Source organism: Vulpes vulpes, chromosome 12 (assembly GCF_048418805.1).
Source record: "Vulpes vulpes isolate BD-2025 chromosome 12, VulVul3, whole genome shotgun sequence".
Classification (NCBI taxonomy): domain Eukaryota; kingdom Metazoa; phylum Chordata; class Mammalia; order Carnivora; family Canidae; genus Vulpes; species Vulpes vulpes.
Window position 1 is genome coordinate 44,722,881 of NC_132791.1, and position 20,802 is coordinate 44,743,682.

The 20,802-nt window shown below is 34.5% G+C and overlaps 1 protein-coding gene and 1 pseudogene across 47 annotated transcripts in view; both read left to right on the top strand.

Annotated features, from left to right (window-relative positions):
* PTPRD (protein tyrosine phosphatase receptor type D) overlaps positions 1–20,802 on the top strand; it is a 2,173,792-nt gene that overhangs the window by 1,434,585 nt on the left and 718,405 nt on the right. The gene's annotated exons all lie outside the window — the stretch shown is intronic.
* LOC112921912 (coiled-coil domain-containing protein 43 pseudogene) lies at positions 17,295–18,078 on the top strand (annotated as a pseudogene).

Consider the following 20,802-nt stretch of genomic DNA (forward strand, 5'->3'; position numbering starts at 1 on the left):
ACATTAGAAGAAAGGAGAAAAGCAATAATGATAGAAATTTTGAGGGAGAAAAGTGGCTTAAACATTTGTCACATAGAAAATGTAAAAGGAAGGACATTTAAACCAGATTTTTCCCTGAAATATACACAGCATAGGCTTTCAAAGAACAAATAAAGGCATGTAAGCTGAAGAGGGTAGACTAAAGTAGAGTGCATTTTAACCATCAATCTTAGGGGTGACAGAGATCTGAACAACTGTAGTTAAGTGTGGATCATAAATAACGTGTTACCATCTCTGCTGCAAAAGACAAATAGCTAGCTCACCAGCAAGAAATTTAGGAGAATTTGTGGATGAAAACTTTCCAACCTAAGGGACAAGGACAAATAAGCTCATATATAAATAGCTGGCAGCCCCATTCTGTCTCTTATTCCACTCCTCCTATTTTACCATTTTCTTGTAGATGTATCTGTACATATGTATGCATGCAAAGTGCACTCATGTATGTACTCACACACACAAGCTCCTGCTGCTTACTGACCTAAAGCAATTGATAATTTATAATTAATAGCTGTTTTATGGTAAATAGAAGTTCTAAGTATAGAGTGCAAGTAAGAGTTTTAAGTGTCCTCTTATAACTGGGTTATAGGCAAATGAGGCTATAACAAGGAATTTGGTCATACATACAAACATTTATTGGTAAACAAGTGTGTATCTTATTCTGTAAGCCCCTTTTAGTGGTTTGACCCTACCTGTGTGAAAAGGTTTGCTTGAGGCAAATGCAAAATATATGTTATCAGCAGCACTCAGCGTGGTGACAAGCATGCTCAGAATCAGTGGGTATACACAAAACCATTTCAGATTCTGGCCTCTTCCAAAAGGTATAGGTAACCTGGTCTCTGGATTCTTACACTCCATTGCTGCAGGGGTAAGAAAGTCTGCATGATATTTCTTACACTCTTATCAGTAACAAAAAAAATTATAATACACATTATGCTAATCTGATGCTAATCAATCAGATATAAGAATACTAGCAATAAGGATAGCTGAAATACATATCCTCGGAATGTGGGCTTCTGATTAGAAGATTTAAAATGCTAGCTATCCCTAGAGTATGTTCTCTCAATTAGGCCAACTGGCCTCCCAGAGGATGTAGATTAAATTAACACAAGATACACATGTATATCACCGTGACTATGAAGAAATATTGTCAAGGATAATAAGAAGCACTACGTAAAAACCCAATCCATGGGGATAGATAAGCCATAGATGTCAGGACAAAATAAAGAGAGAGGACAATTATCATATGCTGATGATCATATATATCAGCATGAATATATGCATGTGTGTGTGTATGTATATATGAACATTTAAGCCACCAACTACAGACTTTGCTCAATGACTTGAATTCCTTTGGTAAATGATAACCCTATTATTAAAGTTAGGTAGGACCCTGCAAATAAGAGCTTTTCCTTTTTATTGTCAATGGAAGATAGATTGAAAGAGTGAAGATAAATACCTTTCATTGGTTGTCTTTTATGAGAGCTTTTTGTAGAGTAGTAGTTAAGTATGTGACCTCCAGAGTCAGACTGCCTCAAATCTTTGTTCTGCCATGTATTAATTGTAGTATTAAACATATTATGTAACTATAATTTATGGTCTTAAAATGGGAGTGATAACTCTTAGGGATGCTGTGAAGATTAAATAAATACGATTAAAGATAAATAAATAAGATTAAACAAATAACATGCTTAAAGTACTTAGAAGAGTCTCTAAAACATAGTAAGTAGGGCATATATCTGTTATTATTTTTATTTTTATCATCATTGATATTTTTATTATAACTTTAGCATCCAAATTCTGTATAGTTTCCTGCACTACAAATGCGACTTGAGAAGTATCAAAAAAATAATAATGTTTCATAAGACTTCATGTAGATTAAGTGACATAATGTTCTTGAAGTCTTAGAATACAAGAGTGACCCACTAAGCAACATTAGTCATTATGTTGAGTAACATTTCACACAGAACTATGTTTTTGTAGTTGTAATGTCCAGTCCCTGGAAATTCTTCTGGGCATATCCCACAGAGAACATACATTTTTCAATGGCAATGTCCTAGAGGAAAGCACAGGAAGTCTAGACTGTGAAAATCTACAGAGACTCTGCCTTAGGAACCTGTCTGATCCTGTTTCCCTCACCCCTCATGTACCAGAAAGAAACCTGGGTGGAATGAGGGAATATATGTCCATCACTAGAGGATGAGCGAAGAGTGTAGATCCTGCTATTTAGCACTGAAAGCCTTAAATAGCTGAAAGTCAGAAATGTAAAAGTCAAACTCTAAAATGGTACTCATACTTAAGCAGAGCCACATCAATTTCACTTTAGTTGAATGGATTTGAAAAGCTAAACTGATAATCCCATGAACATTTTCAGTGTGTAGCTCTCTCATTTAGTATGTTTAATCCACTCTCCTAGATCATTATACACGTGTTTTGTTTTGTGCCATGGGAAATTCTGATCCTAGCTGATGAAGTACTCAATCACCTATAATCTTGTGAGAGCCACAAATGACGATAATTGCAATTTATGAAGTAACTTAGAATGGAAAACACAATATGCTGAGTTTGAGCTTGAGGTAATTATATTTTTACTTCAGGTCAGCAGAAAATTCAAAAAAGGTAACACCATTTGAGCACTATTTCCAATTTCATTTTCTCAATTTTATTAACTACAATCATTAAGGAATTGCTGAAGAAAAGATAAGAGCCCTGCAAGTTGACTTAGAGAATCTGCAAAGAAAAGAGAGAATAAACAACACGCAATCAGTAAAAAGCTATGGAAGAGGTAAAGATATAGTGTGTTGGAAACAATATTGTATTGGTACTGAAGAACTTTGAAGTTTAATAAGGTCGCCTCTAAAGAGCTGGGTGAACTTGAACTTCTCACTTCTCCTCTCAGGGCCTCTTCTTCCTCATTAATTAAATTTGAGAATCCAAATGGGTTACCACTAGGAGGTCTATCATTCATCAAATTCCGTGAGTATCGAATGTGCAATTACTACACTTTGCTATGAATAAATATTACATGTATTATCTGAGGCTGAGGGCAATAAGTGTTCTATTCTTTAAATGTCTTAAATAGATTATTTTCTCTGAGGTCTTCATTGTACTTTCTGTCTTGCCAAGGAATCTTTCCTCTTCCATGGTGTTCTGGGATTCTCCTATATTTCACACATATCACAGGGAATCCTCTATTAGTTTCTCAGTTCCACAGCTATTATAAGTTCTTGTAGCTCAGGAATCCTGTCTAACTCACCTGTTTCTCCAGTGCTTTAGGAAAATTCTTGGCATTTAATGTGGAATGATAGAATAAATAAAAGAATGACTAAGTGAATAAATGACTGGATGAATGGTTTGATATCAATGAGGCAGAAAGTAAGTAAAGAGACAGAGTACCAAATCCTTCAATACAATTCACTGTTAAAACGTATCTTCAAGCTCCTATCTTATGAGGTCCTCACAAGATACTACCCAAAATGGTTCTTACAGCACTTGTTTTGGCTGACAGCAGTCACATTCAGTGAAAATGACAGTGGACTTGAGTATCATTAGAAATAACTGTTTTGCAAATCTAATTGCCATCAAACAGCCTTCACAGAACACATACCTGAGTAGGAATGGAATATATATATATATTTATATACCAAGACTTCATCATCCATCTCAGGGATTGGATCACTCTGGTCCTTTGGCCAAATGTGCCTTACCACCTGTTTTTGTAGAGCCAATGAGCTAAGAAATTTTTAATATTTTGGGGAAAATTTTTACAGAATAATATTTCATTGCACATGAAACACAAATTCAAACTTCATTGCCCATAAATTAAGTTTATTGTCTGCCTGGTTTGATGTCATAACAGCAAAGTTGACTACTTGTGACAGATACTGTATGGCCTGCAAGCCTAAAATATTTACTGTTTAGCCCTTCACAAAAAATTTGCTAAGCCTTGTTCTATCTGATCTTCAAAGTTCCTTTTGTCCTATCAAAACCAATTTACAGTGACGGGTTTGTGTTTAGGAGAGCTTTTTCATCTTCAAATGGAAAGTTTCTGTACTTGAAAAACTTGGAAAAGGTTTATTGTCATTTCTTTGTTTCTTTTTAATGGAAATAGAGAGGATAACTTAACAGAGAATTACTCTAATCAAAGCTTTTCTCATAGTATTTTAATGAAATTTAAACCAAGAATTATTGTGAGCAATTAGTTTCTTGAAAATAATACATTTTCATATAACTTACATAAATTAATCACGTATTTATTTATTTATTCCACATTTTCTTTTAATCCAAAACAATTTTCTGGTATTTTTTCATCCAAATTCAAGCAGGGTCTGATAGATCTTTTAAAAAAGACATTTGCTTGAAACAATTTAAAAAATGTATCATTGAGCTGTCCATGAAATTAGTATGATGAAACAAAAAAAACTCTTCTCCAATGAAATTAAATGATAAAAGGACTTCCCTTAAATCCTTTTTCTCAGATTGTGTCTGAGGGTTAACCATTAGAAAATAATAATGACTATCTGAGATAATCATTATCTAACCCCACCAAATAAAAAGTCTAGAAAATCACAATTTTTTTGTTTTTGTAGCTATTTCATTTGTGATATTTTTACTTTTTCTCAAAATTCTGTTCCCAAAATGAAGAAAAAGTCTTCACCAGGGTAATTTACTAAATAGGTTAATTTGTTCCATGGGAGCAAATCATTTGTAAGTAACTTCCATATATGGTCATGTTGTAAAACTATTGTAGTCTGCATATTTAAGAAAATGTTTTTCCACATAGGCTAAATTATTTATGTAATAAGTAACCATGGTGGGAAAGGAAATCTTTCAGTTCCAAATCAATGAGAGAGTGAATTGTTATCTTGCTGATTGATGGTGATTAGGCTCTTGGAGCAGATCTGGCCTACATACTGGTGAATGCCAAATGGCTGATGGCCACCTCTCTCTACACTCCTTTGCTGGCAGTTATCTTTCAATGAGTTGGAAGAAGCCACAGTTCCAGCAGCATGATTTTGGTTCAGTGGCTCAAATTGGCCATTTTCTTCTGCTTAGATCATTGCCCCTACCAAGCACTACCTGTTGGTGGCCTTATTATATAATGTTATATATCAATTTTATGTCAAAAAAAAAAAAACAAAAACAGAAGCACATCATGACTTCCTCTTTCTTGCTTTTTTATCTGGGTGACAGGAAATACTATAAGACTCTCTTAAAAATAAAAAGCCATTAAAAATAAAATAGCAGCTATATCCTAGATATTTGTAAAACATATGCAATAAAACCCCAGCTATGATCTTCAATAATCTTGTATAATACTAGGAAAATATTTAGATTTAAAAGGAGATTCTATATTATTGCCTTTGAGACATGGATAAGTGCATTGTCTTGACAGATGGTTCTTTTTTATCATTTATGATAAATATTAAATCAAATCAACTCCCAAGGGGGTTGTGTTTTTGTTATTGTTGTTGTTGTTGTTTATTTGTTTGTTTTTCAAATGCCATGCAAATCATAGCCTTATCATGTCTGGGAGTGTCAGTATTTAGCTCATATCAATTACTCACGATAGGAGATTTAGAAAAAAATATTAAAATTTTTTGTGATCCTGGAATTCTGGAATAATTGAAACTGAAGTTTCTATATATATAATCAAGGAATAATTTCCTCCTACACTAAAGATTTAACTTAACAATATTCTCACTTACTGTACATGTGGGTTAATCATATGGTTATTTAGGAATAACTGAATAGAGTAACATGCATAAGTGACTGATGCATATCATGTTATTAGCTTCTCAAGTTGTTTGTGGATAATAGCATGGTTTTAATGCTTTAGAATTCTTTTTGATCAGGTTCTACAAAAGATAATCATTCCATATTAGTTTCCCTAATTTATGAATGTCAGGACAATCTTGTGCAGACGTTTTGGTTTTATCACCACACCCTGCTCTGCTGATGCTTTAATGCATCAAGAATATTTTCAGAATCATTTTCCATCCCTATTCTTAATTTCATGGGAGGGGGATACTAGTAATGTCTGCACATGTGTATTTTTATAGAGTTGCTGGCAAATAATTCTCCTCATTCAGGAATATTGTTTGTAATAAGTGTTCTACCTGCCTTCTTGAAATAAAGAAACACCTACTTTCCCTACTACCTAACTACTCTCCCAAATTTCACCCAGCAGTTGAATTCACAAGCATCAATTTAAGCTCAAGTCTTTCTGAAAGATACTTTATTATTACAGCAATAACTTGTTTATATGTTGAACACCATTATTGTTTATTTGTTGAAGCTCTTGTTATCTTGTTCTCTCTTTCTCTCCCTCTTTCTCTCTCTCTTTAATTATATTGATCAGATGGTTCAAATTTCATATTAACTTCCCGTGGCTCTATGATTTTTAAACATTTCCTTCTTCATTTTAAATAACCAAGTATAAGAAAAATTAACAAAATAAACCTGTATTCATATCAAGGAGTCTATGTGAAATTAAATTAATGCATTGTAAATTTTGTATCAGTGAAATCACTGTGGGTGATTATACACACAGTGCAAATAAGATTTTGGAAATCCAAATTGGTAATATAATATGAGATTTGGAACTACACATACATCACTGTGAATTTGCTATGGATTCTTATATCTAAAGTGACAAAATATAATATACAAAATATCCAGGAAATGGACTTGGATACAGGTATCTGAATGCAGGACAGAAAACATTCTGTTCAGAATGTGGCTGCCATTTTCCCTGGACTTTTTTTTTTTTTTTTACTCATGAGAGACACAGAGAGAGAGAGAGGCAGAGACACAGGCAGAGGGAGAAACAGTCTCCATGCAGGGTGACTTATGTGGGACTGGATCCTGGGTCTCCAGGACCACACCCTGGGCTGAAGGCGGCGCTAAACCATTGAGCCACCCAGGCTGCCCTTCCCTGGACTTTTTAACCGTATCTGTAAAGATGCTAATGGTATCCATTTTTGCTGTCAAATTTTCCCTTTGTTTTACTTGTTTCATTTATTTGGTACAAACAAATAAATGTGGTGACCATATTCCTGAGCAATGTTCTGTCTACTTGTTCATTTCAATAGGATTTAAGATTTTCTGGGTCATGTCATTCCATCCCAACATAGAAAAGGAGATGTGGGGGTGGTATTCCCTTCCAAAAAACAGTAGTGGTTGAAGTAAACCCAACTATTTACACAACTCTGTATCACTAGGGATACATTTTCAAAGCTCTTTTCAGAAATCAGTTTATCTTAGGACATCATGCTCTTGCCCATAAATTTGGGTGCCAAAATGGAAGAGCTACAGGGTTGCAGGCATATTTAGGACCAGATGGTAATAACTACTGCTGTGTCCAAATAGGCTGGTGGGCATATTTATCTGATATGTTTTTGAGCTATGATAAGAAGCCAACTATCTCTCTTTATTCACCAATGAGGAATACAATTTCAAGTAAAGGTAACCCTTTCTGTAGAGTCTGCTTGCCAGTTAAAAATAAATAATACACCTGCCGAATTTTCATGTTTCTTCCAGTGCAGTCATCACAAAAAGAATACTTTTTATGGCTTGTTTAATGTTTTCTTTTAAAAATAATTCTTTAAAGTATTTGTGTATAAATAAGATCATTGCTTATTAACATTATACACTAATTGGAACACATTTTTCCAGAGTTGCTTAAAATATAGACTTTTTCAAATTTGCAGTGCATCCTAACCCTTCAGTATAGCTCTCTCCAACTCTAATTAATTCACATTGCAAAAGAAATGAGTTTGATCTCAGCTGTAGAAGTCACAGTGACTTATCCTCTCAATGAGGTGATAATTGGTGTCTGGTTAATTCTATTCATAGAAACCACAGGCCATAAAAAAAATAATCCTCTCTTCTATTACACAGCATGAAGCTTCCAGTAGCACCTATGCTGTTTCCCGGTATGAAATACTTTTATTCTTAGACCATAATTCACAATTGTACAAATGCACCTTTTAAGCAAATACATATTGCCCGCTTGATAGTTATTCAAGAAGACATTGTCGTGTTGCCTTGCATGTGGCCACATGGGTTTTAACACAGAAGATTATGTTATTTACCTCCAAAAGCACAAAGCCCAACAGGGCAGAAATTGAGGTATCTCCTTACAAACATGAAAACAGGTAATATTGATAGACATTTATTCAGTACAAAGATGACTAGTGATATGCAAGGTATTTTTACATGGGTGTGGGGCACTCTCAGACATATAGAAGACTATACATATTCTTGCTGTATAGATTTGTAAATTATGAAGCAAATAAGAAAATTATTCATCATGAACCAGCACTAAAGTAAAGAGCTAAAATATCACCAATATGGTTGCATTTATTTGGGTGTTGCTCCTTACCTCTTCTATCACCTGTCCCCAACAAATATGTGCATGATCTGCTTTGTGTTTATCATTGTTTGGCTTTTAATAAGTTTTATCATATATTTACATGCACATACACATATGCAAATTTTTTCATTTAAATATCATCATACCCAGTATCATCTCTCGCTTGCTTTTTCCACTCAGTAAGGTTCTGAGTATTACTTATACCTTTTTATGAAACCACAGTTTGTTCTTTTTCAGTATTACATAAATTCTCTCTGCTGTGAAGATTTGTATTCATTATTTTGTCTATAGGCATCTCAGTTGTTTCTAGCTTTTTAATAACAGGGAAAATACCACCATAAACATATTTGTATATTTCTCCTGGTGAACGTGCTTAAAAATCTCAATAGGAGTGGAATTGGTGGCTTTTAAGATGTTCACATGATTAACTCTACAAAATATGTCTAAATATGTTTCCAAAAATGTATCAATTTATATTTTCTCTCATAATATGTAAGATCCACATACTTACAGAGAGGTTATATAAATCATTGGGCTATCATAAACATAGTTGTTATGATAATTGTTTTTATCATTAGTAACTTTGCTAATGATATTGCAAATATACAGAATTAGAATAATAAATTTAAATAATAATAACTAAAATAAATAATTACATTGATAGTAATAAATATAATTATGGGACAAAAGTGTAGAAATCAGGAACAGGAAGCAAGAGAGTACATTACCATTTGGAAGAGAAGAAAGAAGTGCTATGTGCAGACAAAAAAAAATCACTCTGATGAGTGTGACTTTGGAGGATAAATGGATAATTAGTATTTGCTAATTTTTTAATAATTACATAACATCTACATAAATACATTTACTTGCTTTATGTAGATATATTGATATCTGTTAAAAATCTAATCATTTCTGGTAAATTAAACCCCTTAACCACTGAAGAGTAACTTCCCAATTGCAGTTCTTTCTCTAGTTATGATATTAAGAGTTTAGTAGGCAGCCTCTCAGAATTTATGTATCCTTAAAAATATGTATATATTGTAATATATAATTATATTGTCTATAATTATAAATATATACACACTGAGAATATTGTGAATGTTTTCATAAACATAATATTATACCAGAAGTTTGTATCACGTGAGTTTACTTTCTTTTCTCAAATAAATGTCCAGAAGCTCTTTCCACCTAAGTATATATAGCTTGACCTCACTTCATAAAACCAATGGATGTCTATAACAGCCATTATAGTTACATGATTAAATTATAGGATATTATATAGCCATTCCAGATAACTAATGGTTGTCATATAATTTAGCCAGAATAGTTAGCCTGTGTATGTACTTAGTTTTAAACAATGTTACAGTAAATATGCTAGTGTGCCTTTATGCCTTTGAGACGATATGGTTCTAAATTAGATACCTAGATATAAGATGTCTTGATCCAACTGCATATACATTTTGAATGTTAATAGTCACAGCCAGATGTCTCTTTAAAACACTAGAACTGTAAAAGGTCTGATATTTTACTCTACATTCAAGCTATTGATTGAGCCTGCTACAATTTCAAGGATACTGGCAGAAGATACAACACTCTTGGGTCAGAGACAAAAGACTTTATTACTCATAGCAGTAGCCATAGCCATTTTCTTATGCAAATTTCTCAGGCTCAAATTCCCACAGGGACATGTGAAGAGGGCCAAGTGATACCTGCACATGTAGTGGGTTATGTGATAGAAACCTTGAGCTTAGGGAACCTGACTCTTTTATGGTGGTCAGTAAGCATTCCTGTGATCCAGAGGAAAAAAATGCCTTTATTGGGTTGAATAATATACAAACATCTTTACTCCTTAGAGAGACACCATATCTATCTTCCAAAACTTTTCACTATGTAAACACTCTTAAAAGGATAGTCTGTATGTAATACAGTCAGGGTGACTAATCACAAAGTACACAGAAATAGGAGACCCATGGAGAATTATTTCCCAATAATTTCCTCCAGAGAAAATTTGCATATGCTTCCATTAGGAACCATGGGTTGTTACTAGCCTGTGGATACTTTAAATTGTTTCCAGGTTAATTCAGGACTATCAAGTTCAGTCCCCCTTTACTCTTGCTGCAGGATCTAATCTGAACCTCTTAATTACAGTGCTGATACTGCATTTGTTTTCAGAACAAATCATTTTCTCCCAAGTGTTTAGCCATGATGGCAAGAATCAGGAAAATATTATACCTATTTTCTGCAAATCTCAGAAAGTATATCTTTTATGTATAGGGATCAACCACTGCTCATATCTGGCTAATTGTTGCTCTGTATATCTGCAAACCAAGTGTTGCGTTATATTCTGATGTTTCATGAAAAGAGAGAAACCTATATTTTGATGTAAAAACACCCAGTTTTCAAATGTTGGTGAATTAATTGAAAGCGATTAATAATATTTGCAGCAATGTGTGATGCAACAGAGAAACTATAGGGGATAACTATATATTTGATATTTAGGAGCTCATTGGTGACAATGCCTTTCTACGCCCAGTTATGGCCCCATTCACAAAGCTTTCATGGCATTTTATTTTATTTTATTTTATTTTTATTTTTGGTGGCTGGAAAGGCTAACTTTTTTTTACATTTTTTAAATTTAAATTCAATTTGCCAACATATAGCATAACATCCAGTACTCATTCCATCAAGTGCCCTCCTCAGTGCCAATTACCCAGTTACCCCATCTCCCACCCACCTCTCCTTCCACAACCTTTTGTTTGTTTCCCAGAGCTAGTAGTCTCTCATGGTTTGTCTCCCTCTCTAATTTTTGCCATTCATTTCCCCTCCTTTAATCCCTTTCACTATTTCTTATATTCCACTTATGAGTGAAACCATTCAATGGTTGTCCTTCTCCTATTGACTTATTTCACCCAGCATAATACCCTCCAGTTCCATCCACATCAAAGCAAATGGTGGGTATTTGTCTCTTCTGATGGCTGAGTAATATTCCATTGTATATTTACACCACATCTCCTTTTTTTTAAGATTTTATTTATTTATTCATGAGACACACACACACAGAGAGAGAGAGAGAGAGAGAGAGGCACAGGCACAGGCAGAGGGAGAAGCAGGCTCCATGCAGGGAGCCGGATGTGGGACTCAATCCTGGGACTCCAGGATCATGCCATGGGCCGAAGGCAGGCGCTAAACCACTGAGCCACCCAGGAATACCCACCATATCTGCTTTATCCATTCATCCGTCAAAGAACATCATGGCTCCTTTCAGTTAGGCTATTTGTGGACTTTGCTGCTATGAAGACAATTATTCACTATGAACAAGTGGGATTTATACCTGGGATGCAAGGGTGGTTCAATATTTGTAAAACAATCAACATGATAGATCACATCAATAAGAGAAAAAACAAGAAACATATGATTCTCGCAATAGAAGCAGAGAAAGCATTTGACATAATACAGCATCCATTCCTGATCAAAACTCTTCAAAGTGTAGGGATAGAGGAACATTCCTCAGTATCCTCAAAGTCATTTATGAAAAGCCCACAGCTAATATCATTCTCAATGAGGAAAAACTGAGAGCCTTTCTGACAGGGATGTCCACTCTCACCACTGTTATTCAACATAGTACTAGAAGTCCTAGCCTGAGCAATCAGACAACAAAAAGAAATAAAAGGCATTCAAATTGGCAAAGAAGAAGTCAAACTTTCCCTGACTTGCAGATGACATGATATTGTACATAGAAAACCCCAAAGACTCCACTCCAAGATTGCTAGAACTCATACAGCAATTCAGCAATGTGGCAGGATACAAAATCAATGTTCAGAAATCAGTGACATTTGTATGCACTTACAATGAGACTGAAGAAAGAGAAATTAAGGAATCAATCCCATTTACAATTGCACCCAAAAGCATAAAATACCTGGGAATAAACCTAACCAAAGAGGTAAAGGATCTATATCCTAAAAACTACAGAATATTTCTGAAAGAAATTGAGAAAGATGTAAAGAGATGGAAAAACATTCCATGCTCATGGATTGGAAGAATTAATTTTGTGAAAATGTCTATGCCATCCAGGGCAATTTACACATTTAATGCAATCCCTATCAAAATACCATGGACTTTCTTCACAGAGTTAGAACAAATAATCTTAAGATCTGTGTGGAATCAGAAAAGTCACCAAATAGCTAAAGGAATGTTGAAAAAGAAAACCAATGTCAGGGGACATCACAATGTTGAATTTCATAGCATTGTATATACTTCCCCACATCACATTGATTCATTATTTTTTCCAATTTAGATAAAATTTATTTCTTGTCCTAGAGGAAATTAAACTGAAATCTTTGGGAGTAGTCTTTTGTACTAAACAGAAATCATTATATCTTCATCTGATAAGTATAACTTATATGTCATATAGTTTTCTACAAGTTAACATCCAATGCTACAGACTCACAGAAAGATTCGTGGCACACAAGAAATTCTAATCACTGTAGAAACTAGTGTTTGGGAATAATTGTCAAAACTTTGATTTTAACCATTAAGTCACATTTCACAGTTCAAAAAGGGCCATAGCTGTCTCTTGGAAGTTCTAAGACTTTTCTCATTAGGAGGTCACATGGAGGAGGATTTCAGAATCTTCTGGTTGTCTGCATTAGGAATGTTCTTCACCACAAAAAACAAACAAACAAACAAACAACAACAAAAAAAAAAAACAGAAAACCTCCTTGGACCTTGCCTATGACCAGATATAGATTTTTATTATACGGCAAAGTGTGTTGATTTTATACATATGTTTGGGAAGAATCAAGATCTTGAAAATGAAGTATCTTTGAGTTTTGTATGTTGACCTTGTATTTTACAGCCATGAATTTATTCAACTCTTATTCAACTAGCTTTTTTAAATATAGATTTCATCAGATTTTTTATGTAGACAGTCACATTGTCTCTACATAAAGGCCAGTTTACTTCTCCCTTTCTATCTGGAGACTTTTTTTTTTTAATTTTTGTATTACACAAAATAAGGCTTCCATTATATTAAATAGAAATAGTAAGAACAGACTTCCTTACCTTATTTCTAATTAGAGGAAGAAACCCTTCAGTCTTCGAATGTTAAGTGTGAAGTTAGCTGTAGGCTTTTTGTAAATTCCATCTATTAGCAAAGATATTACTTTCTATGTCTAGTTTGCTGCAGGTGTGTTTTACTATGAATGAAAAGTTGATATCAATCGCTGGCTAATTTTCAAATCTTAAACCACTTTTGCATTCTTCAGAATATCCCCACTTGGTCATGATGTGTTATCACATCTATACATTGCTGGTTTTGATTTGCTACTATTTTGTTGAGGATTTTTGCTTCTATGATCATGAGCGATATCGGTTTATAATTTTCTTGTGATATCTTTGTCTAATTTTGGTATTAGCAAAATGCTAGCCTCACAAAATGATCTGGCAAGTATTCCCTTCTATTCTATATGTTGGAAGAATTTGTGTGGAATTGTTTTCTTGTTGTTGAAAGACAGCTAGACCTGAAGTTTTCTTTGAAGGCTTTAACTTTTAATTTAATTTCTTTATTGGCATAGGACTGTTCAGGCCATTTGTTTCTCCTAAGGGAGCCTTAATAGTTTGTGTCATAAAAAGAACTAGTCCATTTTATCTAAGTTGTTGAATTTATGGTCATTAAGTTGAGTTTAATATTCTCCTTATTAGGTTTTTAATGTATATAGGATCTGAGGCCATGCCTCCTTTTAAGTCTTGATTTTGTGCCTTCTTACTAACCCTCCTTTGATCAGTCTCGTTTGCGGTTTATCAATTTTATTGATCTCCTTTGTAAATGTGTCTTTTGGTTTCATTGAATTCTTTATTTTTTTCCATTTTCTAAATTATTTGTTTCTGTTCTTATCTTTATTTCCTTTATTTTACTTGTTCTTTCTAGTTTAAGATGTAAGCTAAGATTAGATAATTAATTTGAGACTTTTTTCTTTTCTAATTAATCATTTGATGCTATAAATTTCCCTCTACATGCTTTTCTAACTACAGCCACAAATTTGATATGTTGTATTTTCAGTTTTATTCATCTGAAATGCTTCTAATTTCCCTTGTGACTTTTTGTTTTATCCATGTGTTATTTATGAATGTATTATTTAATTATAAATACTGGGGATTTTTTAATTATTGATTTATACTTTAATAAATTATGGAAAGAAAACATTATACAATTTCTTTTATTTTACATTTTAGGCCTATTTTATGGCCCAAAATATAATCTGTTGTGATGAATATTCCTTATACAATTGAAAATAATAGGTATTCTGCTGCTATTGGATGGAGTGTTTTATTTATACCAATTGAGTTGTTAGTTAATAGTGTTACTCAGACCTCCTGTATACTTATTGATTTTCTACCTGATTTTTCTATCAACTGTTAAGCAAATAACTTCAAAGTTTCCAATTAGGATTGCAGATTTATTTATTGATTCCTTTCAGTTCTATTAGTTTTTGCTGTATGCATTTTTAAGCTCTGTTGTTAGGTGCTTACATATCTAAGATTTTTATACCATCTTGGTGTCTTGACCCACATTTCTCTACAGAATGTCTCGTTTCACCCCTGTTCTGAAGCCTACATTGTCTGATACTAAAATAGGCAATTCAGCTTTCTTTTGGTTGGTACTTATGGGTTATATCTTTTCCTACACTTTTACTCTTAACCTATGTTCTTTTATTAAAAGTGGTTTCTTTCCAATAGCATTTTAATCCAATCTGAAAGATTTATATTTTAATTGGTATGTTTAGAAAATTTATATTTGATGAAATAATTGATATGATTGGAGATCATAATTTTTAATTTGTGTCTTTAGTTCTTATATATTAACCATCTTTATATTTAAAGTACATTGCACATAATGTGAACTAAGTAGATGTTTATTGAGAAATTTCTATTTCTTTCAGATCCATTGCCTTTTTTCACTGTACTATGGATTTGTTCTAAATATGGTACTCCTAATATTTCCAAATCATAACTTTTGTCATATGAGTTATAAATGAAGAAAATAGCTATTACACTCAGTTTCTAAATCACATTTTCTTATGAATATTTTTTACATACTCATGCAGAATAAGAGTAATATAGTAGCTGCTGAATATCAATCAGTGAATATTAGATTACTTATCATTCATCTGCTTATTACATGTTGTACGTTTGATAATTATGGTTCCATTGAAACAGCAGAAGAGAAAAAAGGAATAAGTTTAAACATGCTTTGCTGCAGAAATCAGTAGCAACATATGGTCATGAATAAAGCATCACCATTTCAATATCTGTGTCTGCTTTAGTTCCCAATAGTATTATCTGTAGAGAAGACCTTTGCTCTACAATAGAGAATACTCAGCATTTGAAAAAGCATTATTTCTGAGACGTAGGAGAGCATGATAGTGGTTTAATATTAGCATGTTTATAACAATAGTGAGCCTAGTGTTTTGTTCTCATTCAAAACACTATTAACCTTCCCCTTGGAAAACAAAAGTTTAATTTAGGAGCGAATGTTCTAAAGAGGCATTACTTTCTAGCTGGGGGGAGAATCTTAAAGGTGAGCAGAGATAAAAGAAAGTTGTAGAGATACTCAGTAACCAGTGTATAATCCTGGCAGATAGAAGGTAACATTATAGAGCGAAGGGAAGAAAAGAATATTTTAATTTAGGGTTCTTAGTGTGTCTTATTCCACACTCCATACAATAAACAATGGATTCTTAAGCATCATGGTAAATAATACGTAGACTAATCCTGAAAGTAAGCAATATCCAATTTGCTCCAAACCTCAGGAATCTCAGTGTTCCAGTGTATCATACATTACACCACTGGACCGCTGGTTGTTCTATTAGATTTTGCTTAGTTTTCTTGTGACAGAGAATTTGTCCAAATTTGTTTGCTTTATATTAGAGCCATTCTCCATGACTACTCATTCACTTATTCATGCTATAATTGAATGTGTTAGGCACTGTCCTAGGTGCTGAATAGGGCAAGTGCTGCAAAAAAGCAGTTTTAAGAGTTGATTCTGGAGGTAAGAACCATTTTTAATTATAGTAGGACAAGTGCCCATATTAAAATTACCAAGAATACTTCCAAGTCTCTTGAAGTCCATGAAATAATTTGCAAGCCAAAAAATGTATTTCTATGAAAAAAAAAACTTTCCTCGGAACCAGAATCATACTATGATTGGAGATTTACCAGAAGTGCAGAACTCCAGAAAAATGTGCCAGTACTAATAAAAAAAGCTTTAATTTTTCAGTATTGTCAATTAAATAAGATATCATCAAAAGCTCATTAAGAGTTACTTCAAATGTACAGTAACTCAACTAGAAGGATGCAATTTGAAATTAGTGATGTTTTGAGCAAGGATGTAGCCTTTGTTCAAGAGTCTTCATTATTAGTATTACTCCACTTAGGAATATTGAAAGTTTTTCAAGTTTGTATAAAAGTGCCAGGCTGACAAATACTATTATTTTATCTGAAGCTGCTGTCTATCAACCAAAAATGAGGCTTAAAATGTCACAATTACAGCCACTCCAGACCTAAGTAACATTGGCATCTTCACTAATCAACCTGGGGATGTATTAGTATGGTCAGAAATGTGTGATATTTAAGAAGCCATTATGAAGAAGAAGGAGAAGAAAAAGAAGAAGAAGAAGAAGAAGAAGAAGAAGAAGAAGCCACCACGATTATCTATGTGGTCCAGTCCCAGAATGATTTAGTAATTAAAAACACACAGCTCATATTCAAAAGACAATTTGAGGGCACTAACCCCAAGATGGAAGCACCAAGCAAAGTGGGTGCAGCTGCCTAGGTGGAGGAGATGGTGGGATCAGGGGCAGTGGCTTTGGGTCTTGGGTTGTGAATGGATAGACAATTGGAGGTGCTGGTAGTGGACTGAACCATTTAGGGCTCTTATATCTTGAGTGTTCTGCAGGAGACAGAAGAAGAGAGGGTGGATGCTCTACAGCATATACTCTCTGCCTGCTTCAAAAAAGATTCTCTTCTTAAAGAGATTGTAGAAGGATGGTCAGAAAGTCAGAATGTTCTCATCAAAGTGAAAAAAGAAGATTAAATACAGGCCATTGCCACCTAAATTGAGAAGTAGGCACAGATTTGCTGAAGCCCATGATGGTATCAGAAGAGAAGAAGCAGAGAAAGGCTGTGCTTCTGGCCCCAGGATGCTGATGTGACAGATGCAAAAGACAAAGCAGATGAGAAGGATGATCCAGGTACCACCACAATGATTATTGGTTCTAATAAATCTCTATTCCAAAACACCAATGTGGAAGATGTCCTCAATGCCCAAAAACTGGAGCAAGACTCACTTCAGGGGACACCTGGGTGGCTTAGTGGTTGAGTGTCTGCCTTTGGCTCAGGGCCTGATCCTGGAGTCCCAGGATCAAGTCCCACATCGGGCTTCCTGCATGAGGCCTGCTTCTCCCTCTGCCTATGTCTCTGCCCCCCTCTCTCTCTCTGTGTCTCTCATGAATAAATAAATAAAATCTTTAAAAAAATACTCACTTCAGGATGAATCCTAAAGGAAGAAGGAACAGGGCACACTGCAGAGTGAGGGGAACAAACTAGCTAAGCAGGAACACAAGGAAGGGGAAAAGAAAGAGGCACAAAGACGGGGGTGGAAGCAATAACTTCAGTCTACTCTGTTATTTCTCCTTATGGAGTTGATGAAAGAGAGAACTGATTTTGCATGTATGTTTAAAAGGAATGAGAGAACAAACAAAGTTGTTTCCTGGGGGCATTTCCCTTTGTGTACATAGTCAAAAGGAAAATCACAAACACTTCTAATTACAAAATGTGTCGTGTCCCTGTGGTTGGGTAATCAGATACTGTAGTTGATGTCTTTACCAAAGATCTGGAACTTAATACTGAAGTCCTGGCTCCTTTTGGCCACTTTCAAAGTCTTTTCCCAGGAAAAATAGCAGAAATATTCAGAAAGCTCATAGTTCCAGTTTTTATCCTGAAGAAGCAGAATCATGACCACTCCTTTCCTGAGATGAAATTTGGGGGCATAAAGTATTTTGAAAGTATTATTCATCCCTTAACATATTGTTTTATGGATGAAATAGAAAGCTTTTAAATAGCCCTACCTGGATCCAGATACTATGTTAACGTGGCAAAGAACTACAAAAATGAAAGGAAGTATGTGGTAAGTATTCTAGATTTAAGACTTTTTTTTATTAAGTTTCAGTCTATGGGAGGAAAAGAAATATTTTTTTTAAGTAGAGATGGTAACATATTTTCCCCCACCTGGGCAGCAATATCAAAGAAAGATGTGTATTTGTGGAATGATACTATTGTTAGCTTGATTCATTTTTCATAATCATGAATCTTTTCGAGTGTTAGTAGAGATTTTAGTCTTGATCTGCCCTAAAACATGAGTATAGAGAAATGATAATTACAGGATGAGAGAAACTGCAGGAGCCACGTGTTTAAGAAAGAAACACTGGAAGTCTCTGCAAACAAAAATATTTAAGAGTGTACATTGTGGGTGCTCAACAAATTTATGTAATAAATGGAAAATAAGCAGGAAAAATGAGCAGGAACTCTCCATTTCTACTTTTGTCACAGGCCACATTCAATTGTCAATAAGGCCTTTCTCTACTTCAGGCAGCAGACTGTCAAGAAGCCTGAAGGGAGCAATCTCCTGGACAAATCAGAAAATAGATACTTTATACCTGAGTTTGGTAAACTACTGTGGGCAAGCAAATTTGGCCCAGTCTGTTTTTGTATGGTGCAAGTCAACAATAGATTTTGGATTTTTATTTTATTTATTTTTTAAGGATTTTTTTAAAGATTTTACTTATTCATGAGAAACATAGAGAGAAAGGCAGAGACACAGGCAGAGGGAGATGCAGGCTCCATGCAGGGAGCACAACATGGGACTCGATCCCGGGTCTCCAGGATCACACCCTGGGCTGAAGGCGGCACCAAACCGCTGAGCCACCCGGGCTGACCAGATTTTGCATTTTTATTTATTTATTTATTTAATAATAAATTTATTTTTAATTGGTGTTCAATTTGCCAACATACAGAATAACACCCAGTGCTCATCCTGAAAGGTGCCCACCTCAGTGCCCACCACCCAGTCACCCCCACCCCCCGACCTCCTCCCCTTCTACCACCCCTAGTTCGTTTCCCAGAGTTAGGAGTCTTCCATGTTCTGTCTCCTTTTCTGATATTTCCCACTTATTTTTTTCTCCTTTCCCCTTTATTCCCTTTCACTATTATTTATATTCCCCAAATGAATGAGACCATATAATGTTTGTCCTTCTCCGATTGACTTATTTCACTCAGCATAATACCCTCCAGTTTCATCCACGTTGAAGCAAATGGTGGGTATTTGTCGTTTCTAATGGCTGAGTAATATTCCATTGTATACATAAACCACATCTTCTTTATCCATTCATCTTTCGATGGACACCGAGGCTCCTTCCTCCGTTTAGCTATTGTGGACATTGATTTTGCATTTTTAAAGGCTTGAAACAGAAGGAATACATGACAGAGATCTTTTGTGACCTGTGAAACCTAAAAGACTTACTGTCTGGCCCTTTGGAGAAAGTTTGCCAACCATTGTTTTATACCATTAACTATGAGGTTAACAAATATTTTTCCTTTGTGCAGAAGGTAAAAAGAAGCCTAGTTAAGGAAATGATCTGTCACTTTTATGCACTTCTATAGCTGTAGCATTACATTTTTCAAAAGTAACCACCTTTAAAAAAATGAACTATTTAAAAAAAACAAACCAAAAAAATTCAAAATAAACTTTTCTGTTTGCAATTTTCACACACAATGAAAAGAATAAATATGCCACAGCATCACTGTTTCCCTTCTGCTATTCCATTCTATTCTATTCTACTCTATTCTATTCTATAGATACTGCCTCATTCCTCACTTTGGAAAATTTCACAGAATTATTTTATCCAGCCTTGGCAAGCATATCCATCTTATCCCCCCACCTCTACCCTTTTCTACTTATTATTATAAAATCCCATCAGTCGAGCAACATTGGGGCAGAGTAGGCAAAGCAGGATTCTCTTTAGAGGGAGAGGAGGAGAAAATTTAGTAATATTAATAGAAAAGTAACTTTGGTTTTACTACATTAGATTTCTAGGCCTTTGCATACTAAAAGTTAGTAGAGGCTTAATCTGAAGAGAGCTCCATGAAGCATTTATTCCAACTAACAAATGAGAAACTTTAGTCATATAGTTTAAATGATCTGCCCCTGATGACATAGTAATATTCAAGGTGTATTTGGGAAGCAATTGTCCTAGCTGCATACTTATTATCTGAATAGCATGCCACCTGTAATTATCTCTAGCAAAAGTCAGGAAACTATGACTCTTGGGCCAGAT